The sequence below is a fragment of the Megascapheus bottae genome, chromosome 25, assembly GCF_031878675.1.
Source record: "Megascapheus bottae isolate mThoBot1 chromosome 25, mThoBot2.hap1, whole genome shotgun sequence".
NCBI classification, from domain to species: domain Eukaryota; kingdom Metazoa; phylum Chordata; class Mammalia; order Rodentia; family Geomyidae; genus Megascapheus; species Megascapheus bottae.
This window is the reverse complement of record NC_143533.1, coordinates 13,549,180-13,574,608: the sequence shown is the minus strand read 5'-3', so window position 1 is coordinate 13,574,608 and position 25,429 is coordinate 13,549,180. Positions and strand designations below refer to the sequence as shown.

The following is a 25,429-nucleotide window of genomic DNA, read 5'->3' as shown; positions in this document are numbered from 1 at the left end:
TACTACCCTACCCTTTGAGTGACAGCCTCACTTCCAGTTTTCTAGTAGTTAACTGGAGATAAGAGTCTCTCAAACTTTAGTGCCCAGGCTGGCTTTGGACCTTGACCCTCATATCTCGGCCTCCTGAGTAGCTAAGATTGCAGGCATAAGCCATCACTGGCTTCTTACATTGAGCTCATGTGAAGCCCTCGAGATCTCTGCATTGTGTTTGGGATTTCACATCTCTTCTAGCCTCCAGTTCTCTCGGTTAGTATAAGAAAGACAAGGGGTTTTGGAAGACAGTAGCAAAGAAGGCTCAGAAGGTGACCATCTGTCTCCATGTAACCAACCAACACTGTCCTAGTGTTTCACAAATCCCAAGCAAATCTAAAGAAAAATACAACTAACTTTCTTCATACCTTCTGCTCCAAGATCTCCATTTTTTTCCATTAGGAGAATTAAAAAAAAAGTAAAACATCCCCCCCCCACACACACACATGTGATAGACCCTTGTCCATCTGAGGAGCCCACAAACCTTCCTTCATGGGAAGTCTTGGGGTGGGGGTTGGGATCTGAACTCACTTGCTAAAGCCAGCTCTCCACTACTGAGCCATGCCTATAGCTTTTTTTTCTGGTTAATTTTAGGACAAAGTCTTATTAATTCCTTCTCGGACTTGTACCTGAACAGCAATTATTCTACTTTAGGGGGATGCTAGTTACTGGGCTTGAACTCAGGGTCTGGGTGCTGTCCCTTAGCTTTATCTATTTTAGGCTGGCACCCTACCACTTGAGCCACAGTTCCATTTCTGGATTTTTTGGTAATTTAGTAGAGATAAAAGTCTCATAGACTTTCCTACCCAGGCTAGCTTTGAACCATGATTCTCAGATCTCAACTCCTGAGTAAAGATTATAGACATGAGCCATGGGTGTCTTGCTTCAATCTTCCTACTTTCAGCTTCCTACTGTTGCTGGGGTAACAGGTGTGAACCATGGTGTTTAACCTCCCACCATGGAGATAGGGTGTTGTGAACTTTTCTGGGACCAAGAATTTTCTTAACTCAGCCCTCACATAGCTTGAGAATGAGCACACAATATTGAGCCTAGCTATGAGTTGAGAAGAAGTCTCCTGAGCTTTTCTGTCCATACTTGTTTCAAACCAGCATCCTCTTGATCCCAACCTTTCAAGCATCTAGGATTACAGGCATGAGCCACTGGTGCCTAGCTGTGTGTCTTGAAGATCAATCAGAGTTATATACTTCACTGGGAGGAAGTGTGCACAACCAAGGCATAAAAGTGTGTGCTGGTAAAGTGCCAAGGGTAGTTAGCCATGTCAAGAAATAAGGCCTTTCAGAAGTCTCTGGGCTTCTTATGCCAACCTCTTGGGAGGTTGAAATTGACCCTTTTGTCTTCTGATGGGGCTGCCTGGTGACAGGAAAGCAGCAGAAAGATGAGGCCCAGCTGACAGAGGATGCAATCTAGGAGCAGAAGCAGGAGGCCCCTGGATGAGATGTACCCAGTCCAGCTCTGGTGACAGCTAATCCCTTGTGTCTCCCCAGGAAGGCAGCAGGCAAGCATGCTTGATAAAACATCAGGGGAGAAATATATATATATATATATATATATATATATATATATATATATGATCTAAAATAAGGATGACTCCATAGGGAGTGGATGGAAATGTTAATGTGATTTTGTGAATTGCTTTCCTGAGTCGTTCTTTTTGTTTTTAATATTCCCTTCCTGTCTTCTTTCCTGTAATTGGCCCAATCATAATCTAGGTTTTCTTTAGGACAAATGTTCTTTCTTGAGTTCATGTTGTCAGCCATCCAGTACCAGCAAATCCTGCTCTGTACACCTGTCACCTGCCAGTGTCTACTGATGAAGGAAGTGAAAGGGATGGGTGACGTGCTCCAAAGCCAAGACTGAGTAAGAATTACATCCAAGGAATAAAACAGGGATGCCAACCAGAGAGGCAGGTCACACTGGGCTGGCAAAACGCATTATGTTCTGAGTGTCAATGCCCAGAGAGAGTACAAATAATAAACAAGGGTGACAGTGTGGCAGAAACACTGTTAGAATAACACTTTTTATTTATTGACTCTGAGGCAGGGTGACTGAAGACAGTTGAGAAACAGCTCTGATTTCCTAACTTGACAATGAATAAGCAAACTCTAATTTACAATTGCACAGGTGTTAAGCTGGCATATGTTATGTGAATAGCTGTGGGTCCCTTTAAGAAAGGAAATGTTGGGGGCTAGGAATGTGACTTGGTGGTAGAGTGCTTGCCTAACGTGCATGAAGCCCTGGATTTGATTGTTTAATCATACATTATCAAAAATAGCTGAAGTGGTGCTGTGGCTCAAATGGCAGAGTGCTAGGTAGCTTTGAGCACAAGAAGCTCAGGGATACTGCCTAGGCCCTGAGTTCAAGCCCCAGGACTGCCCCCACCCCCCAAAAAAAAAGAAAGAAAGAAAAGAGGGGGCCAGGAACATGACCTAGTGGTAGCATGCTTACCTAGCATGCATGAAGCCCTGGGTTCAACTTCTCAGTATCACATACACAGAAAAATCTGGAAGTGGTGCTGTGGCTCCAATGGTAGAGTATTAGCCTTGGGAAAGCCCAGGACAGTGCCTAGGCTCTGAGTTCAAGCCCCAAGACAGGCAAAAACAAAACATGAAAACAAATGTTGGGAGAAAAGGCTCTTAGGTACTCCAGACTGACATGCTTCGTGTGTGTGTGTGTGTGTGTGTGTGTGTGTGTGTGTGTGACACACAGAGAGAGAGAGAGACAGAGAGAAAGAGAGAGACAGAGACAGAGAGTCAGAGACAGAGAGACAGAGACAGAAGATACAGAGAGAGACAGAGAGTGTTTGAACCCAGGGCTTGGGCTCTGTCCCCAAACTTTTTTTTGTTCAAAGCTAGTGCTCTACCACTTGAGCCACAACCCCATTTATGGTTTTTTTTTGGTAGTTTATTTAAGGTAAGTCTCACAGACTTTCCTGGCTTTGAAAACTGATTGTCAGATCTCAGCCTCCTAAGTAGCTAGGATTATAGGCATAAACCACTGGCATACAGCTCCTGTCTGATAATCTTGGCTGAGATCTACCTTGATTGGCCAAGAGATTAAGAAATATGATCCAAATGACAGAATAGGAAAATGAGAACTGAAAGACACAGAGATTCTTTAGAAGCAAGAGAGACTGCATGGTTATGAGCAAAAGCCTTGACATACACATAGATGCAAATATGCATGCACATTGGAGCTCTGTGACTGTCTTAATAGGCTATTAAAACAACAATCATCTGAGATCATACTAGTTAGTCACAGGTCCTTTACAAAGATTCCCCCAGGTTCCTCATCTGTAAAATGGGGGTGATGATACTACCTATCCCCTTCAAGTGACCTAAGATCATACATGTGAGAGGGCTCATACACATAGCAGAAATGTAGTCTACATGTCCTCTACTTGTCCAAGTGGAATATGATGTTTTCATAGTGACATTTGGGGTTAGAACAGTGGTTCCCAATAGAGTCCTCGGGCATCCACTGAGTCAAGGACATAGTTGTTGGGGCTCCTCTAGCTATTTTCTTCCAGATAGCCTGCCTGAGAGGCACAATTGCTAGCCATCAGCCTGCCCCAGCTTGTTAGCCACGTCACTTTCTTTCACCTCAGGTTAGAATTAGCATTCCGGGCATGGTTATATGTTGGCCAGAAGTTTGGGTTTGGCAGGTCTAAAAGCCTTTGATGTATTAATTCATTATTATTTAGAGAATACTGTTCATTGGGAAAATAAGTCTTTTAAACTCGGGGCGAGAGAACTAATTGAAGGGATTTGGGGAAGATGTTGAGAAGCCTGGCACCAGGGGGCTCTGGCCTCCTTCCAGTGCCATTATTTGATTTTTGGAGGATGCCCATTTGCTAGAGATGGGGAAGACAGCAGGGTAAAGCTCGGAGCCCCAGAGATGAGAAGTGCATTGGGGCAGGGAAGAAATGTTGCCTGACTCCTTTCTGGAAGCTTTCAACTGCTCAGCTCTAAATTTTGGCAGTAGAACCCCTCGTATTTTGAAAGCCATGCCAAGATATTCCAGTTCATATCCCTGTCACTCTGCTCATCTTTTATTTGGTGACAATACTAGGGTCACAGCCATTGCTATAAGTCATTATGATCCCAGGACAAATGGAGGCTTGATATGGCTTCTTTTGCCTCCTAAGTCAACTCTGATAAAGCCCTCAGTCTTCCACAGCAACAATAGCAGCAGAAGAGTCCCTTGCTAGGGAGAAGAAAGAGCCACCTGGGACTATGATTTCAGGTGTGGCTGATCCTGAAATGCCCCGGCAGCTGTGCACACAGCCATATGAGGTGGGAGTACCCTACTGGACTCTAGAGCTGCCTTCTTTGTCTAGGTGCCAGCTGGCAGGAACAAAGGAAGAAAAGGGCTTGCCTGGGAGTGCTGGCTGCTGTCTTCCAAGAAGCTTCTCAGAATGGCAGATACCCATCTCATGACTTGATCGGAGCCCAAGGTCTGACTTTGAGTAGAGAACAGCTGGCCAAGGTCAGCTGACTGACATGGAAAGCCATTTTCTTCCTGAACATGTGTCTGGGAGGGAAGCTTGGCTATGGAGTTGTCATTCTATGGTCCTCAATCAGCACACAGAAGACTTAGGAAGGGAAATGATGAAAATTGTTAAGATTATCTGGAGAAAATTGTTAAGATAATCCACAGTGGGATCTGACCTAACAGTGCATTGACTACTCAAAAAATACATGGAGTCTTCTGGGTGCTGGTAATTCATGCCAATAATCCAGGCCACTCAGAAGGCTGAGATCTAAGAATCCCAGTTCAAAACCAACCCTGGAGAGAAAATAAAAAGACATAATCTCCATTAACCAACAAGGTGCCAAAGTGGAGATGTGGCTCAAGTGGTAGAGCACCAGCCCTATGCAGAAGAGTGGAGCAGGAAGAGTGAGAGGTCCTGAGTTCAAATCCCAGTACTAGTGTGTGCACGCGCACACGCACGCACACACACACACACACAGAGTGATGCTTCCCCATACCAGGTCCACCCAAACAAAATTCACAAAGACACCTCCCATCTTTGTCTAAAGGTTTCTCCTTTTTTCTTAGTTTCCATGGTAATCAGGCCTTTGTGATTGGCTTTACCTTTTAAAAGCATTACAATATTCATCATAGATACAAGGCTGGTTAACATTCACGAATCAATAAATGTAATGCATCATATCAACAGATCTAAGGATAAGAATCATATGATAATTTCTCTGGATGCTGAGAAAGCATTTGACAAAATACAACATTCATTCATGATGAAAGCACTAGAGAAAATAGAAATAGAAGGTACATTCCTTAAAATAATTTAAAGCCATATATGACAAACCTACAGCCAGTATCATACTAAATGGAGAAAGACTAGAAAGCATTTACCTTAGAATCAGGAAGTAGACAGGGATGCCCACTCTCTCCATTTCTCTTCAATATAGTGCTGGAACCCTTAGCCAGAACAATAAGGCAAGAGAAGGACCTCAAAGGGATCCACCTAGGGAAAGAAGAAATTAAACTATCCCTATTCACAGATGACATGATCCTATACCTGAACAACCCAATAAGCTCCACTCCCAACCTCCTAGAACTAATAAACCACTTTAGCAAAGTGACAAGATACAAAATCAACCTGCAAAAGTCAGTAGCCTTTCTGTATGCCAACAATATGCAAACAGAAGGTGAAAATGATCCCATTTGCAATAGCCCCCAAAAGAATAAAATATTTAGGAATTAACTTGACCAAAAATGTAAAGGAATTATTTAATGGAAAAAAAAAACATTGTGATATTCAATCAAATCCATCCAATCACAGAGGCTTAGGGATCTAGCTGGAACCTTGTAAGACTGTCTGATCTCCCTCTTTTTGAGAGTGTTCCAACGTAGCCTCTGGACGTAAATAACAGCAGGCTCACATCCACTGATTGCCCAGGACATGCTGGGCGCCACACTGAGGATTTGGCATGAGTGAATTCATTTGATCCCTGTGACCCCCCACTCTGTTCTGGTTCTGTTACTAACTCCATCAACAAATGAGGAACCCAGGCAAGGACAAGCAACTTGCAAAAGGCTGCATAGTGGAGGTGGACTCAGAGCATCCACTTCCCAAGCCAATGATTCTAACCCAGTGTGTCACAAGTACTACAAACTGGTACTATTTGAAAGACGTACCCCTCAGGAAAGGAGAAATGTTAGATCCCAGATGGAATTTGCTGGAGATTCAAGATTCTTCTTCTTTTTTTTTTTTTTTTTTTTTTTTTGGCCCCCTTCTCTTTCTGGCCCCGCTCGCTCCGGCCCCTTCTCGCTCTGGCCCCGCTCACTCCGGCCTCGCTGGCTCTGGCTCGGCTCGCTCCCGCACGCTCCAGCCCTGCTCGCTCTCAAGATTCTTCTTAAATGAAGGGAAAATTCTACCCCTAGTCTCTCTGAATAAGTCGACTATATCTCAGAAGGAGAAGGAGGTGTACTCAAGTCCTGTGCCGAGTCACTTTTCTCTTGTCTAGTATGGATTCCATGTGCCATGGTCACTCTGCTGTATTGCAGAGGGTGGTTGTCCCAAGGCCCTCCCAGAAAGCATCAGAGATGGATGTTTGTCTTCATTTGTGTAACGCTGAAGAACTACCCATGACAGACATAAGCCTGGTGAAACCCAGTTATTGACTGGGAGAATGGTGGCTCTGGAAGATATAGCATCTACTACTCACATTCACTAGAGTGTACTTCAGTACTCACTAGGGGTTATTTTGAGTGTTCTGTCTTGTTGCTTTCATTCTACAAAATCTATCCACATGGCCAATCAGTTAGTGGTTTATTTAAGTACAAATGAAAGGTATATATGAGCCATATATTCATTTTCTTTGCTGCACAGCCCGGCATTGGGACTGGTGACTGATGGCTAGTAGGGCTGCTCTTTCCACGATGGCTTTTGGGCTCTTGGAGGAAGCACTGTGAACAATCTCAGCGCAGTAAGACTTGTTGTACATGAGCAGTATTTCCAGCTCCTTGACACTGTGGACCAGGAGCTTCCGGAAGCCTCTGGGCAGCATGTGCTTTGTTTTCTTGTTGCTTCCATAGCCGATGCTGGGCATCAAGATCTGGCCCTTGGATCTCCTCCAGACCCTGTTGTCAATACCCCCTGGGTTTCTACCAGTTACACTTAATCTTGACATATCAGTCTGATTGATGGCGGCTGAACTTCGTGGTCCTCTTTTTGATGATCTTGGGCTTCACCAGAGGTGTGAGGGCAACCATGATGCCAAGTAGGAGATGGTAGCCACCTCCCGAGGCAGTGCCAAAGTAGAGGACAAGACAAGAGATTTTTCAGTACACTAAATTTCTTGTCTTCTATTCTGAAAGTATGTCCTTCCTATTCTTTGGTATTAAAAGTCCACTTTATAAAATAATGATAGGGCTTTATTCTCTTTTTAATGATTTATATAGTAAAACAATATGTTCATAATCATGTTGATTTTCAAACCTGCTTTGTGGTCTTTGAACCACTGAGCTAAAATATGTATGGTCCCTGGGGTAGAAGGAAATGCCAATTGGCTTTCCAGTACCAGAGGGGACTCTCTCTCACCATCTGCAATGCCCACAATGTCTGAGGTCACGGACATGACAGGACTGGGATGCCATGATGGGAAGGGCAGGGTGCCATGATAGGAAGGAGAAATGATATGCTGCAGTCCTTTTACTATGCTGTAAGCCAGACTCACCACACAGCCAACACAGCCATGGCAACTAGCCCAAATGACAAGACTGATTCATTTCACAAGTGCATTATTCATGTGTCACCAAACATTGACTCTTATCAACTCCCTTCCCCCAACCATCTGCCCTGGTGTATCAAATCAAAATAAATCAACAAATACAGAGTGGCAGGCAGATGCCATACCAGGGATGCTACAGCTAGTGTTAGACTGAATTCCAAGTGGCTGCTCCATCCTCTTCCTCCCTTTTTCCCCCAGGTAACTGGGAGTGCATGGGCAGGTATGCACATGTAAACACACACACACACACACACACACACACACACACACACACACACACACACATTTAGATGGCATTGCTATTGCTTTGTGAAGGAAAGAGTTGAGGAGGGCAGTTAGACGTAAAAGATCCTACAAGTAGTGAATGACAATAGTGACCACTTGTTGAATTTAGTATATTTCAGACATATACATAACAATTAATATTTAATCCCCACCACAACAGTGAAATATAAGAGCGATTATTTCCTCCTTAGAGATGAAAACTAAAGTCCACTTACCTTAATCTACTTGTCCAAGGCCAAACATCTACTAATTTAAGATCTGAACTCAAAGTCAATGCTTTTAATCCCTGAATATGTCAATTTCCTGGTCACTGCCACCTACAAACATTCTTCTACCCCTTTGTGCCTCTACTTCTCCATCACAGTGGTGGGATAATTACCTGCAATCGCAGGTAGAATGATTACTGTCTAATGCCGGCCCCCGTCAAAACCTCATCTGAAAAATAACTAAGCATAAAGAGCTAGAAGTATGGCTGAAGTGGTAGAGCACCTGTTTAGCAATTAAGAAGCCGTGAGTTAAATATATGGAAAAAAAAAAAGAAGAATCCGTGAGTTCACACCCCAGAATCACAAAGCAGGAGGGGAAGAAGGAGGAAAAGGAGAAAGAAAAAAGAAAGAAGGAGGAGGAGGAGGAGGAGGAGGAGGAGGAGGAGGAGGAGGAGGAGGAGGAGGAAAAATGAATCCTAATAAGTGCTCAGTATTTATTAGCATTAGTATTGATATTACTTTTATTATACACTATTGCCTTCTGAGTGGAGTGCAGAGGACTGAGAATTTAGAAGCAGAAACATAATAAAGTATATGACTATTCTTTCTTTTTTTTTTTCTCTAATGGTCGTGGGACTCTACCACTAGGCCAAACTCCTAGTGACAACTACACTTCTGTTAGCAAGTGAAGGTAAGTCACCTTTCTCTATACTGGCACACACAAGTGTATACATTGTAACCTGGTAGATTTTTTTGTGGGGGTCATGGGGCTTGAACTCTGGGCCTGGGAGCTGTCCCTGAGCTCTTCAGCTCAAGGCTACCTTCCTGCACCTTGAACCACAGCTCCACTTCCCGTTTTCTAGTGATTAACTGGAGATAAGAGTCTCACAAACTTTAGTGCAGGGGCTGGATTTGAACTGTGATCCTCAGATCCCAGCCTCCTGAGTAGCTAGGATTACAGGTGTGAGTCACTGCACTCGGCCCTGGTAGAGTTTTGAGCCTCTTGTTCTTCCCATCTTTTTCCTTTACTCCCTGCCTCTGAAGCTCTCTACAGAAGCCACTCAGAATTGCCCAGAGTCCTCTCTCCACTGGATCAAAGCTATTAAACCATCTGTTCCCCCAAACAGGTCAGAAACTATATCAATGGCTTCATGGTGGTCTGTGTCATATCTACAGAAAGTTCCCCTGAGACATACAGAAGGAAATCACCTTGCATTCACATGCTCATCTTTATTTTACTAACATCTTGGCGTTATTTGGCAGATGCCTGATTCTGCTACTAAAGCTAAGCCTCAACCCCCTTTTTGCATTGATTATTTTTTAGTTAGGGTCTTGCTTTATGCTCAGGCTAGCCTGGACTGTGATCCTCCTATTGGTACTTTCTGACATCACTGGGGATGACAGGGCAACACCCATTATATTCAGTCACTGTGCTTCCTATGCAGCTGGGATGGCAAGCATGCAACACCATAGCCCTTAGCTGAGATGGGATCTTGAAAACTTTTATCCCCAGAGTGAACTCAAACCACAATCCCCCTATCTCCATCTCCCAAGGAGATAGGAAAACAGGTTTAATATATCACACATGGCTGGCCTATTCGGGTTTTTTTTGTTTGTTTTTTGTTTTTTGTTTTTGCCAGTCTTGGGCGTAAGCTCAGTGCCTGAGCACTGTCCTTGGATTTTTCTCAAGGCTAGAGCTCTACCACTTGAGCCTCAGCACCACTCCTGGCTTCTTCTAAGTATGTGGTACCAAGGAATCGAACCTGGGTCTTCGTGCATGCTAGGCAAGCACTCTACCACTAGGCCAAACTCCCAGCCCCTGGCCTATTCGTTTTACAAAGCAATTTTCCATTACTTTCCCTACCTCTGCCTCCCACCAAACTATGAAAAACAGAAAGATTAATTGACTGTAACATCTCTAGCAGCTGCTACTTGTCTCCATATGAGGTTAGTGGTGCACATTAATGACTTTAAGCTTAGACTTAGGTTTTGTAACTTGGAAAATATAAACAATAACCAGTGAATGTAAGTTATTCTAGCAATTTGTCTTTTCCAACATCTGAAGCAAAGGACTAAAGTCCCAGTTGCCAGCCAGGACATCTCACAAACCTCTTTCCCACCTGATTCAGCATGACTGAATTTTTTAAAGCAGCCCAAGGCCAGGGAACAGCTGTTTGTTCGTTCCCTCAAGAATGCACTGCAAGCAGTGCATGACTGGATTCATTCTTTGCTTCTCTGAGGAGCACATTTAAATGTGGAAAGTGGCAGAGAAGAAACACAGAATGGAGAAGAGGATGCTGAAGTGCAAGTATCCATTAGTGCCTCAGACATGATGGATGAGAAAGTAAAAAATGAAGTGTAGATTAAAAATAAGCAAGGTTGGGGACCATGACATGTGAAAGGGTATCACTGTGTGGGAATTAAGGCACCATTTATCTGGCAAATATCATGTAACCCTTCTATTAATTACAATAAAAATATATTAAAAAAATAAAAATAAGCAAGGAGCAACAGTTCTGTGCTCCTGGTGTCAGATTGTTGATTTGTTTCCCCTGAACATGTCATCTTTATGGAGCCTTCCAGATTTGAGATTACTGAATGGTGGGGGGGGGGGACGTGGCAAGACAGGAGCAGCCTTTCCTCTCTGGAAGTCCCTGTGGGTGTGGAGAGAGAGTGTTAAACACACAGGTACACTTTGCTGTAACCTCTTAGGTGGCTGCCATGAAGAAATAGCTGTCTTCCTGAGACTCCCAGGCCTTTCCTAGATGGAGGACATTATTTCCATTTTATAGGTGGCTCATCCCAGGGACAAGTCCTTGCAGTCAAATATGAAACAGGAGAGGCTCAGAAACAAAGTAAAATACCCCCACAGGTCCTTGAGGTAGGAGGGTCATAAGTGGGTAAAAAAGTGGCATAGGTGTTGTGTTAGGGTTTCCAAAAAGAAAGGCAAGGGGGCCAGGGTACTTTAGGCTGGTTAGTTTGAATAATTCCAACAGTTGACTCAGAACTCTAAGAGCAGGGCTCTGTCACAAGGCATCTGGCCCTGTCATGATTCAGGCAAAGGAGTAAGGCCCGCCTGGTACCTGGATTAACTAGAGGAGATGTGCTCTGGGTTGACTAGTTTCTAAGAATTGGCTGGCCCTGTTTTTGTTGTTGTTGTTGTTGTTTTTTCTTTCTTCAACTAGCAAGATCTTTCTTTCTAGATGTCAAAAAAACTGTATAGAAAATATAAATGCAATGTATAATACACAATATCCATGGGCACCTTTTATTTCAGAGCAGCCCATTCACTTTCCAACTACTGGTTGTGCAGACAGTGTGACTGTTACCCCACCCTAATCTGGCACCTTTGTACCCCTCACCTATAAGAGAATGTTTATAGCTAAGCCTAGGGGAATAGCTCTGAGCCTGTCCACTGTGCGGCACCCACACTCTCCCCATTTATTTGTATTTGTTCATTTTACTGATATACTCATAAATCACACTATCAGGGACAGAGGTGGTCATAAGCTCTCCAAGTGTGCAGGCAGTTCCCCTTAATGGACCTGGCGGGAGCAAAAGGTGAAGCTCTAAACGGAGCTCTGCAAGCTTTCTTTCCATGCTGGAAACAAATCTATTTGTTATTTTGAGCTCTGACTGAGATGACACTTATGACATATAGCAAGGAGAAATTATCTTTAGGAGCAGAAAGAAGAAGACATACTGTGAGTCTGATAAGATAAAAGAGGCAGCAGATAAAAACATTTATAAAGGGATATGATGGCTATCTGCCAGGCAGGAGAAAGGAAACTCACTCACTAAATAGAAAGAAGAAATGAAAAGAAGTCAAGCTGAATTTTATGGTGGGCATTCACATTCACATCCCTTCCTGCAGGAAGATTCAGCCACAAGAGAGAAAATGGAAAAGGATTGCTGCTGGGTGGTGGCATTTGGGGACAATATGTGGCCTGGGACGATGCTCTTAATGCCTCTCCCCCACCCACTCAACAGTTTCCTATATAGAAAAGGGAAGGGAGGCAGCCTTACTTCCCTCTTGGAATCATGGTGACATCAAATGAATTAATGCACATGAAATGATGTCTTAGCTGGAAAACAAGCCCCAGTGTGTGGAGCCTGAACCGTAATTCGTTTAAAAATCACCACTGGGAGGAACTGTTAAAAATACCCATCCTGGGTCTTAGCCCCAGAGAGGCTGATTTAGTAGTTATGAGCTGGGACCCGGGAATCTGACTTTTGGATTACTCTTTTTTTTTTTTTTTTGCCAGTCCTGGGCTTGAGCTCAGGGCCTGAGCACTGTCCTTGGACTTTCTCAAGGCTAGAGCTCTACCACTTGAGCCTCAGCACCACTTCTGGCTTTTTTTTTCTGTGTATGTGGTACTCAGGAATTGAACCCGAGTCTTCGTGCATGCTAGGCAAGCACTCTACCACTAGGCCAAACTCCCAGCCCCCTACTTTACTCTTCATGAAGCAGAAAGCCTTTACAACTTTGTGTGGTCCACAGTTATGATCTCCATTTTGCACAGAGGAAACTGAGGCACAGTAAAGTCAAGGTGCTTTCCTAAAGATTATCTAGTAAGTAAATGCTGGAGGAATCATCTCCCAAGAGATTTTCCACCCAGAAAATGGAGGGTCATGGGAATCAAGCCCGGCTCTCCTTCCCAGTCTTCTGAAGCAGTAAACAGAGTGCCAGCCCATTTCCAGAAGCAAAACTGGGATTTCAGAAGTCCCCTTCATTGTTTGAACCTTGGGCAAACACATATGCATGTGAGAGGCACAAAGAGAGGCAAACGTGAATGATGGACACAGAGGGAGGAAGGGAAGCGCCTAGTTAAAATGTATAATTTATAATCTATGTCAACAGTATGTTTCTCTGCATTAGTTATGAAGGTTCAGTAGGATAAAAAATAATGCTCCAAATATGTCAAGGCCAAGGTGATTAAAATGCCATTTTGTGACATCAGTGCACAGGCAGGAAAGGGCTCTGCGATAGGGGCTTAATGTTTTCAGAAAGTGAGTAAGTAGGTCTTTAAAACCCTGAGTCATTGGAGGTTGAGACTGGATGCAACTTTGCAATCATCTCTATTTTCTCCTTTAGATGAAGGGTGGGGAAACTGAGTCTTGGTATGGGAACTACCCATGTTGGCAGGCAAAGCCCAATTCTAAGCCTTGTAATACCTACAGGAAAGGATGTCTGGAATCTAGCCTTCCTTCAAAAAGCATTCTTTAACCTGTGCCTAGCCTGTTGGGGCTAAAAGAAGAATGTAAGAGAGGTGAGGAATTCCAATCAGCTGACACAGCAGAAGGGAAGACAGTCAGAATTAGTTAGCAACTCTGTCTCATTTGGAGACTCTGCAATGGGCCATGTGACTGAGAGGTAAAAAACCCACAGAAGGACTGACAGGAAGAGACTAGGGGAGGGAGGACATTTCCATTCCCCCAAGGATGCTCTACTAGGAAGTCAAGACCTTTAGGCCCCCAGCTGCAGCAGCTGGAAGTAAAATAGGAGTGCAAGATAGGTGCTTGACTTCCAGCCAACACTCTCACTTGGCCAAGAATCCCAGGTCCCACCATGATCTGACTATGCCCCCCACAATGACAGTGCACACCCCTTCCCTCCTCAATTGTTCTGACTTGCCTACAACCTGGGGAGAACTGGCTTCGCCTGGAGGGCTCGGCCAGGGACTACCTGTAGCAAGGGGAAGGAGTAGTTTCGGGGGGGGGGGGGTTTGCAGGTGAGGTTAGAGAGGGGCTGGGTGGGAAGCATGGCAAATCTGTAGGATCAGGCATGGGCTAGGATCTCCAGGATTCCTCGCCATCTCCGGGCCCTTCAACAGGACCTTCCCTCCACATGTGCTCATACCCCAGCCCAATGGTTACATCAGCCATAGGAAAGACAATGACCCAACTTCAGCTTCTGAGCTCCCAACCTGCCAATAGCCAGGTGAGTCAACACCAAGGCCTAGAGCAGTTCCTTGGCCTGGGTTTTGGCAAAAGAAGCATGTAGAAACAGAGTGTGGAGGAAGAATTATACACTATCAAGTCGCACCAGTTATTATTAGAAATGGGGATTCTGAAGCTGGTGGCTCAGGCCTGTAATACTAGCTGCTTAGGACACTGACACCTGAGGATTGTGGCTCAAAGTCAGCCCAGGCAAAAAAGTCCATGAGATCTTTATCTCAAATTAACCACCAAAAGGCCATAAGTGAAACTGTAGCAGTAGCCTTAAGTGAAATAGTACCAGGCCCCTAAGTTCAAGCCCCAGGACCTGCACACACCCTCCCCCCACCCCCACCCCCAAAAAGAAAGAAACAAAGAAGAATTTTGGATGTGAAAAAAGGCATTATCTTAATGGTGATAAACAAGTAAGATGAGTTGATTTTCCTGGGATTCAGAGTGTAGGCCATCTATTGGCTTTGTCTATAGCTTCACCAACTATTCAGCCAGCTTGCAAAACAGTTGAAGGGCAGTTGGGTACAGTGGTACAGGGAAGGTTGAAGCAGGATGATGTTGGGTTTGAGGCCAGTCTAGCCTATATAACAAGATCCTAACAACGAAATGGAAAGGAAGAGGCTCAAGAAAATGAGCCTCTAGGAAGCCCACTAAAAAACCAAGCTCATTTTCCAAAAGGAGCTGGGATATGGTGAAACACCAAAAAGAGTAATTGCCCAGCCGGCCCTCTGATGTCCTAAGGAGCCTCCTTAAGTGCCCGTTCTCCTGTTTATCTTGATCATGAATTCTCTGAGCCTGGGGCCTGCCAGTTCCTTATCTTCATCCTTCTCTGACAATAGCAGAGCTGTGGGGAAAGATAACATTTTCTTAATCAAATGAGGGCCAGTTCTTTCCACAGAGCAGTTTCTGCCTTATTTCTTAATGACTTTATCTCGGGAGAAAGCCTTTGGGTATGATATGAATATGAAAGAGTGTACTCAACTTTTTGTTTTAAACTTTAAGAGGTGGTGACAGGATCCCTGGAACTTTTGTAACTTTTTCTACATAGACAATGAAAAGGTGAGATTCTGACAATTTCAAACCTTTGATCAGTTTCAACTTCTAATTTGGATCCTTAGGCATATATACATATATATATATATATATATATATTTTAAAGAACATTAAAAGTACCTGTTAGAGCCAGGCACTGGTGGCTCACACCTGTAATCCTAGCTACTCAGGAGGCTGAGTTCTGAGGATCTTAGTGGCACCAAGCAGACCTAGGCAGAAAAGTCTCTTGAGCCTCTTATCTCCAATTAACCCCTCAAAAGACCACAAGTGGAGCTGTGGCTCCATTGGCAGAGTGCTAACCTTGAGCACAAAAGGTTCAGAGATAGTGCCCAGACCGTGAGTTCTAGCCCCAGAAGTGTGAGGTGGGGAGGGGAGAAGAGGGAAGAGGGAAGAGGGGAGGAAAGAGCGAGGGGCAGGAAGGGAAGGAGGGAGGGGAAGGGAGAGGCTTACAAGCTAAGAAGATGTTTTCAGGACCAGATAAAAAGATAAAACAGCTGAGCCAAAAGTAGGATAAAAAAATTAAATGTATCATCACTTACTTTGAACATTTTTTCTCGTATGTTTTTGAGAATACAATGTTCTATAAAGACATAATTAAACTACATGTAACTAGAAGAAAAAAAAAGTAAGATGAAAAGATGGACCAGCTATGAAAGCACCTGCTTGAGTGACAAGCAGGATTCTCTGTCTCTGCCTGTCCATCTTTTCCTCACAGGTCCCTCTCTGCCCTGGCCTTCACTCTCCCCAAGGGAGCCCTGGGAATCAAAAGGCCTAACAATTCCAGCTGTCTTGCTTCACAAATATAAATGGAAGTCAACTGTTCTTCCCCATCCTGGGGGAAATCCATCCAACAGCATGTTCCCAGCCTGCCCTCACTTTTAAGGCAGAGTGGTACTAATGCCAAGTGGCATATGCCACACATAGGACCTTCATGTCAGAAAGCAGTGTGAGAACTAGAGGGGGGGAGGGGGGGAACAGAGACAGCTCTGGAGGAAAAGGAGCCCATCATTTAGCTAGAAGCCTCCTGAGTAGTTAGGCTTAGCCAGCTCCAGGTATGGAAAGAGAAGCTAAAACTGCATTCACACTGACTCAGGAACAGACTCAGCAGACCTCATGAGGTAGGGCACATTTGACTTAGATATTAGGGAATGTTTTCATTGCTGTTAGGTTTTGGTGGTCCTGACAACTGAACTCTGTCTCATGCTGGCTAGACAGGCATTCTGCCACTAGCCATGCCTCCAGTCTTGTTTTCTGTTGTTATTTTTGAAAACCAGCTGCACCTCATTGTCAAAGGCTGGCCTAAACTGCGATCCTCCTCCTTCTCCCTCTTGTTGCTGAGGACGACAGGCATGTGATACCACTCTCAGCCAAAGGTTGAGTTAAGTCTTTTTGCCCAAGCTGGACATTAATGCTACTAAACTATGCTCCTAAAAATCAAGAAGACACTAATATTTTTTTTATGTATATTTTATCCAATGAAAAATGTTCAAAATTATAAGACTGTATATTATAAGATAAAGATGTCCAATTTTATTGCATTGTAACTTTTTGAACTAAAAGCAAAAAACTGAACCAAATATTGCAAATTATAATATATTCAAGCTAGATAATAGATATGTATGTTGTTTAACTTTAATTATTTTTTTTTGTTTTGTTTGTTTTGCCAGTCCTGGGGCTTGAACTCAGGGCCTGAGCACTGTCCTTGTGCTTTCTCAAGGCTAGCTTTTTCTAGTTATGTGGTGCCAAGGAATTGAACCTGGGTCTTCACGCATGCTAGGCAAGCACTCTACCACTAGGCCAAACTCCCGGCCAGACTTTCACTGTTTTTGCACTTTTAAAATGTCCTAATAAGCTATTCATTGTTGAAGGCAGAATCCACATTTTAGGACTGCAAGAAACTTTTGAGATCACTTGCTCTGAAGTCCTTGCTTGAACAGAGTAGAAGTGAATTTTTACAGCTTAAGCCCATGATTCTCAGTCCAGTGATTTATCTATGTGTGTTACTGAGAACTGACGCTTCTAACTGACAATAAAAATCAGACTTGTTCACTTTAGAAAGTTTTTTGGGTGCAAAGAGCCACACAAAGTATGATCAACTTTCCTCAGTCCACAGGAGACCATTTCTATGTAACCAGAATGGCCAATTAAGCTTGTGCTCTCCTCTCTCTCTCTCTCTCTCTCTCTCTCTCTCTCTCTCTCTCTCTCTCTCCCTGTGTGTGTGTGTGTGTGTGTGTGTGTGTGTGATATACACACAGAGAGAGAAAGAGAATTAAAATTTAGTTCAAGCCCCACAACTGACAAAAAAGTTACTGAGAATTAAAATTTACATAGCAGATCTCTTTAAAATGCTAAAGTAGTTTAAAAAGAAGTCATATAAATAATGTGTCAATTTTACTTTGAGATATTCTAATTGATCTAAGACATTTTAATTTGTTTCATCTTTTGCCAGCTGCCTATCTTTGTTCTCTCCTCCCACTCCACCCCACACCCACTCTTCTCTTATCTAAATACAATCCTATTATGAATAGCTTCCATGACCTCCTCTCACCCTGCCTCTAATCTTGAGTGAAGATTGCTCTAATTAGAATTGGCTTTCTTTAGAAAGTAGTACTCTGTGAAATTCTAGGGTGAAAAATAAATCTTTCACCATTGCACTTGCAAGGTTCTTGGTTGTAAGAACAGAAGTGACAAGCAAAACCACAAAAAAAAAAAAACAGACATAGAGGGCATTGCATGAGGAAAGAAGCTGGGCCAAGAGCTCCAAAGACTCTCCCTGAGGTGCTTTCTGTTATGGTGTGGAGTTTGGATGGTCCCCAAAGGGTCATATACTACAGGCTTGGTGCTAGGTTCTGGCACTATTGGGAATGACAGACCCTTGAGTAGATAGAGCCTAGTAGGAGAAAGTTAGGTCATTGGGGAAATCATGCTCTTAGAAAGGATGTTGGGACCCTGATCCAGTCTTTATGTTTTTTGCTCCCCACTCACTGTAAGATGAACTGCTTCCTCCTCTAGCTCTACTTTCATGACTCACTGTGCCACCACAGGCTCAGGGTACCAAGTGCAGAAACATCTGAAACCATGATCCAAAACAAACCTCTCCTTCTTATAAACTGAATTTTATAGATTGTTTTTCCCCCAGTAACAAGTTTCTAACATGCCACCTTTGGTGCCTTGGGCTACTGGCTGTGCAGTCATAGCTCTAATGAAGAATTTCCCCAGCACTGAAGTGTTATTCAGGGATCCTTCAATCAAGCCTGAAGGTGTAGGCGGGATACTCAAGTGACCAAGCCTCAGACCCCAGCCCATTCTCTACCTCTGGAAGCTTCTCAAAAGAGAGTCACAGCCCCAGCTGCCCCTACTCTCCTCCACCAAGCAAGGAGAGGAGCCTTCACTGGGGCAGCAGAACCAGGAAGAACTGTCCCAAGCAGTTTCCCCAGGCTTCCCGCCATCTATGCCTCCCTCTGCAATTGCTTCAGTCCCCTCACATCCCTCACATATCAAAAGCCACACAACTGTCCTGCAGGCAACTGACCATGTACTCACCCCTCCCTCCACAAAGAAGTCAGTAATTCTGTTCCAACACTCAGCTCCCCTAGTCACCCCAGTCATTTCACCTACAAAGTACAATGATAATTGGAAAACCGAAGCCAGATCTTATCAGTCTTCTGGCTCGACAGTCACTAGGCATAGGCCCAGTCTTCATAAGGGTCATCCAGTCCCTGTGTTACAACCCCTCCCCATCTGTCCAGCCTCGCACCCCAAACTTTGCTCACCTTGAAAACTTGGAAGAAAATTAGAAAGCTGGAGAAGAGGAGCAGTAGAGAACACAAGGAAAAGGCTGCCAAGCTTAGGGTCTTGTCAGAAATTGCCTTGGGACTTGACAGATGACTCACTGGACACCTAGACCTCTCCTCGGGGGCTCTACTAACCTACCCTCCCAGGCTCATCATCCAGGTGCTCTGCTCCTTCCTGCATGTGTCTTGTCCTCTGTAATCCTCAACTGATCCCCAAAACCATGCCCCCTCATGCTGCTGAGCCTTTGCATAGGACCCTTCCCTTGCTGACACCTTTATCAGCATGCCAAACTCTTTTTTATATATATTTTATTGTAATTAATAGAAGGGTTACATTATATTCGCCAGATAGAAGGTGCATTAATTCACATACATTGATACCCTTTCTCATGTCTTGGTCCCCGTTTCCCTCCCCCAACCCCCGCCCCTCATCTTGTTTTCCTCCCTTCCCTATCCGTCTTCAAATAACCAAATACACATATATACAATATATCAGATAACCAGGACAAATACTGTAACAATATGAGATAACCAAGGGACAGCAAAAGAGATGAGAGATAACAGAGTACATTAAAGACAACAATCACTCATTATATGGCTTTTGTTTCATCCTGGAGGCCCTTTCTTTTACTCATTCTATATCAGCCTGCCAAACTCTTTTTTTTATTGTAATTAGTAAAAGGGTTACATGATATTTGCCAGATAGAAGGTGCATTAATTCACATACATTGATACCCTTTCACATGTCTTGGTGCCCATTACCCTCCCCCCCACACCTTCCAGCCTGCCAAACTCTTATACATACTTGAAGACCCTGTTCAACATCACCACCTGTAGGAAGCCTTTTTGTTTCACTCAGCTAGTACACTGCTTCCAAGCACCCAGGAGATTTTCTATCTCTCCCCCCATTATTTTGTAATCATCTGTTTCCATGTCTGTCTTATTCACTGGACCATTAACTTGCAGAGGGCAGGCATTGTGTTTAATTAAAATTAGCTAATTGGATAATTAATTAATTGGGTTGTTATTAATTAATTAGGTTTCTCTGATTAGCCTCCATGGGAAGGCCTGGTTATTTGTCCCCATGCAAAGTACACTTGCGTTTCACCAATGCTGAAGACATAACTTAAGTAATTAATAGAGACCCAGAAAGCTGGAAAATATCCCAGAGGTATTTTATATTTAATGGATTCTTCTGCTTTTAAGCAGGCATCTACAGAAATCTGTTCAATTTTCTCCTTAAACCTGAGATAATTAGGACTAATCCCAATCCTAATACCTCACCTATATTTGCAGAATGTGTCTATGACTAATGTAAATTCCTCTTATTGCATTTTTTTTGCCAGTCCTGGGCTTGGGCTCAGAACCTGAGCACTGTCCTTGGACTTTCTCAAGGCTAGCACTCTACCACTTGAGCCTCAGCACCACTTCCAGCTTTTTGCTATGTATATGGTACCAAGGAATCGAACACGGGTCTTCGTGCATGCTAGGCAAGCACTCTACCACTAGGCCAAACTCCCGGCCCATCCTCCTATTGAATTTTACCATTTGCCTTGAGTTGTTCAATCAGAGGGAAGGCTGATTGTCCAATCATCTAAGGCCCTTTACTGTCATTCATACAGTTTTTATATAAAAGTAGGTACGGATGGCAATACCTGGTTTACTAGCATTACCAGAATAAGATCTCAGACTTAGTTGTTTATATGACAGGAATTTCTTTTCTCACAGTACTGGAAGCTGAAGTTCAAGTACAAAGTGACAGCTGCACTGGTTTCCTCTGTGGTATCTGGCTATGGCTTGCAGATGGTTGCTTTTGTGTTCTAATGCATGGCCCTCTCTCTGTCTCTCTCTCTTGCTATATATCTCTTATCTTTGTCTCTCTGTCTCTCTGTCTCTGTCTCACTGTCCGTCTCCCTCTCCCTCTCCCTCTCCCTCTCTCCCTCTCTCTTCTCTCTCTCTCTCTCTCTCTTCTCTCTCTCTCTCTCTCTCTCTCTCTTTCTCACACACACACACACACACAAACACATACACAAGCATGTGTGTGTGCGCATGCAAGCAAGAGAACTCAACACAGACTCATGGTAATACTCACAAGGAAAAAAACCCAGGTGGGAAACCCAGGAGTCAGTGGGGAGCTGTGAAGGTTTGGGCAGGGAAGGTGACTGGGGCCTGGACCTCTCTGGCAGGGCTGGGGGCAGAAGGTAGTGCACAGGAGCTTGTTGATGGTGAAAGGGAACTATGAGGCTGGCTGGGCTCCTTCCCAAAGGTCATCACTCAGGAGGAAGTTGTGTGGTGACGTCATATTTGGGACTGCATTTCACAACTGGCTTCAAAGGGAAGAAGATGGGGTGACAAAGAGGAATTAAAGGATCAGGTTAATAATTGGAGTGACCTCTGGGCTGGAGAAAACATCAGTTGTGTGGCTGATCATTAACCTAGCTGGAGACAGGCTGACGGGTGCACAGCTCTGGAGCTGGCACTGGGCATCTGGCCTTGGGAAAAGTGAAAGGATTCAGTCTGTACTCTAAATAAATGCCTTGCAAAAACCTTTCCAGTCTATCTGGTGAATATAATGTAACCCTTCTATTAATTACAATAAAAATACATGGGAAAAAACCTTTCCAGGCCCCCAGTGCGCCATTGACACCCCGGGGGCTACCCCCAAAGGGCCTGTGTCTCTTCAAGCAGTGCAGTGAAGATGTTTGAATCCCTCCAGCTGTGGGAGCTGGGGAAGGTGCCCTGTGAGCATTTGAGACCTCTGCAGTAAATGGACAGAAAACTGAGCAGCAGGGCCCAACCATTCTATTTTGACGGCTTATGTCTAAGACTAGCAGGAATCCCTAACTGAGAACTTCCCCCTGGAACTCCTGCACCCCCCTTTCTAGCTCATTCTAAACATGCACACACTGTTTACTCATAACGACGTGAAGATATGTCACAATGAACGAGAACATCTGAGTGCATAACAAACTTAACGTTGGGCACCTTGGCACCGGGTAAACATACTACATATGCTCGCAGGTGTTCTCAGGACAGATTTTTTTTTAAATTTCCTTTTTGACTAAAGAAACCACAGGGAGATGATGATACTGGTAAATCAATTCCATAAGACCAGATATATACCACCATCTTCCATTCCTTCCCTCCAGGGTTGGCATATTGCATCTAATTGTCTCCTCTGGTCTGTGCAGTTTCCCAGTCTTCCCCTGCTTTGCACAGTTCTTAAGATTTATTGGAGTTACTATCTGGAATTAGTATTGTTTTGAAGGTTGATCCTCAATTTCAAGTTATTTGAGATTTTGCTCAGAATTGGACTGGGGTTAAGAGGTTCAGGAACAAGAGACTCAAGATGGCATCACTAATGCGCCCTTCAGAACAGGGAAACCTCTGCTTAGTCTAGTTGTCAGATCATTTGGAGAGGACCATAAGCGAAGGGGGCCTTGCTTTCACAGCACCTAGGAATCTCACTTTGGCTGAAACCCCAAGTCCCTGCAGCATCACAGTTGTGTACTTGAAGTTCTCATCACTCCTCTAAAAGTCTTGCCTGTGTAGTTGCATACTCCATATCCCATAATCTATATCATGGAAAGGTAAAATTTTCAAGAGGACAAGCAATTTCACTACCCTGAATTCTACCAAATCATCCTATGTTCCCTGCAAAATCTACCTTCAAAGAAAAGAGCCAATGCTTTGTCCCTCGCCCCCCACCCAGGAAGATTTGCTGCTCAAAGGCTTTTGGAAACCATAGTAGCCTAAGTCTTCCCCTGGACACCTTGGTGGTATCTTTGGGAAATTCTCTGTTGCTTTTGAGCCAGAATCTCAGACCTATAGAAAGAGCGGAATACAATTATTCCTATCTCTGCTTGAAGAAGCTCACCTAGAGTCAAGAGTGCTGCAATGTGAGGCTAATTACTGTAGCCTTTTAATATTCTCTTCTTCGTGGCTCCCCAGGGAAGGATAAAATAAAATGCTGCATTACAACATGTGAACTGAAGGGTGGACTGGGAACCTTCACTTGGCTGGGCAACCTTGGACAAAGTAGTTGACCCAGGCTTGCAATCTCATTAACACAAAGGAAAAAAGAGAGAGGGGAGAGGGGTAGAAAGAGGGAGAAAAAGGAGGAGAGAGAGGGGGAGAGGGAGAGGAAGAGGGGACAGGTCACTTCTCTTTCATGCCAGAGCTCACAGAATCAGAAAGAAGCCAGGGTGTACAGAGATGTACCTATAGAACTGGCCCTGGGAAGGGACATAACCTTGGCTTTGGCAGAATACAGGACCTGGGCGTTTGGCCCTGAGTTCTCCATTATAGAACACCTTTCATTCTCCATGCAACTTTTCTTCACTTGAAATTGTCAGTTTTATTTACTCTATAGTTGTTCACATGTAAACTAAATCATACACACAGAAGGGTATAAAAAGTTGAAGTTCAGAGTCAGGTACTGGTGGCTCACATCCAGCTATGAACAAAGCTGAGATATGGAGAAGTGTGATTCCAGGATAATCCAGGCAGAAAAGTTCACAAGAGTCCCATCTCTAAAATAACCTGCAAAAAGCTGAACTGGAAGCATGGCTCAAGAAGCAGAACAGCAGCCAAGGAGGTAGGTGGTGGGGAAGTGGGGATGAGGAGAAGAAAGAACAAAAAGGAAAAGGAAAGGAATAAGAAGAAAAAGAAAAAAGCTTATGTTCAGTTAAGAAAATAACAAAACATACACATAGATACCAACAGTCTAATGTTAATTTGTGATTCCTTGGCTTGTCTTATTCCATTTCCCATCGCTGTATATAATATAATACCTGAGACTGAGTACATTATAAAGAAAAGAGGTTTCTTTTGACTCACAGTTCTGGAGCCTAGGGAGTCACAGGCCTTGGCATTTGCATTTGCTCAGCTTCTGATGAAGGATCATAGGGTTTCAATTCTTCAGAGAAAGCAGAAGATGCCTGCAAGACAAGGAAAATGGGTCAAAATTCTTACAGTGGCTTATTCATTCCCTGAGAAAAGCAATGATCCATTCATGACTGTTCTGACAAAACACCATCCATCAGGCTCTCACTCCCAAAACCACAGCAATGAGAAAGTAAGATCTCCACATGGGAACTCTGGAGGACCTACGCACACCATGCTATTAGTTAATAATGAAAATGGGTGTCATTCATATGACTCTGGAGTCATGAGCTTTCTTCTCTTGGAAAACTCCTGTTTATAGCATTTGCGTGCGACTAAGTCATTTGTTTTATTCTCATTACCTCTTCTGAATTATTATATATTCTAAAAGTCCTTTGCAATCATATATTGTAAATACCTCATCTCCATTTGTACCATCTGTCTACACGCTTGAAGCTATCTTCTCATAAAAAAAAATTATTATTGCTAGGTGCCGTGGCTCCTGTAATCCTAGTTACTCAGGAGACTGAGATCTGAGTATTGTGGTTCAAAGCCAGCCCAGGCACTAAAACGTCAGTGAGACTCTTATCTCCAATTAATCACCAGAAAACAGGAAGTGGTGCTGTGGCTCAAGGAGTAGGGCAGTGGCCTTGAACTGAAGAGCACAGAGACAATACCCAGGCCCAGAGTCCAAGTCCCATGACAGTCAAAAAACAAAACTAAAAACAAACCATAGTTGAATTTGTAATCACTTGTAAGAAGTTGTTCTACATAGCAGGACAGTTCCTGACATGGTTCTGGGATTGTTTTAACCATTGTTAGCCTTTTGATAATGTATGTAAGTTTAAAACTTTTTTTTTACCAGTCCTGGGCTTGAACTCAGGGCCTAGATGTTGTTCCTGAGCTTCCTTTGCTCAAGGCTCGTGCTTTATCGCTTGAGTCATAGCGCCACTTCCAGCTTTTTTTTTTTTTTTGCCAGTCCTGGGCTTGAGCTCAGGGCCTGAGCACTGTCCTTGGACTTTCTCAAGGCTAGAGCTCTACCACTTGAGCCTCAGCACCACTTCTGGCTCTTTTCTATGTATGTGGTACCGAGGAATCGAACCCGGGTCTTCATGCATGCTAGGCAAGCACTTTAACCACTAGGCCAAACTCCCGGCCACACTTCCAGCTTTTTTTGTAATTTATTGGAGATAAGTCTCACAGACTTTTCTGCCCAGGCTGGTTTTGAACCATGACCCTCAGATCTCAGCCTCCTGAGTAGGTAGGATTACAGGCATGAGCCACCTGGCTAACTTTGAGACTTTTATAGAACAACAACAAAACTCATCCTGGAACTACACTAAATCCTAGACTAGAAAGAAAGAAACTTGCACCTTTATAGTACAACATCTTTCTATTCAAAAATATATTTGAAATATGTTTGCATGGTTTTAGGATTCATTTAAGTTCTGTG

General features: G+C 43.8%; 1 protein-coding gene and 1 pseudogene across 1 annotated transcript in view; both read right to left on the bottom strand.

The window, feature by feature from the left end:
• Positions 1-25,429, bottom strand: part of Aldh1a2 (aldehyde dehydrogenase 1 family member A2) — a 160,277-nt gene that overhangs the window by 119,764 nt on the left and 15,084 nt on the right. Inside the window, exon 2 of the mRNA XM_090358323.1 lies at positions 23,932-24,032. The gene's annotated coding sequence lies outside the window, so the exon portion shown is untranslated. The remainder of the gene's footprint in view (positions 1-23,931; positions 24,033-25,429) is intronic.
• Positions 6,845-7,287, bottom strand: LOC150046418 (large ribosomal subunit protein eL32 pseudogene; annotated as a pseudogene).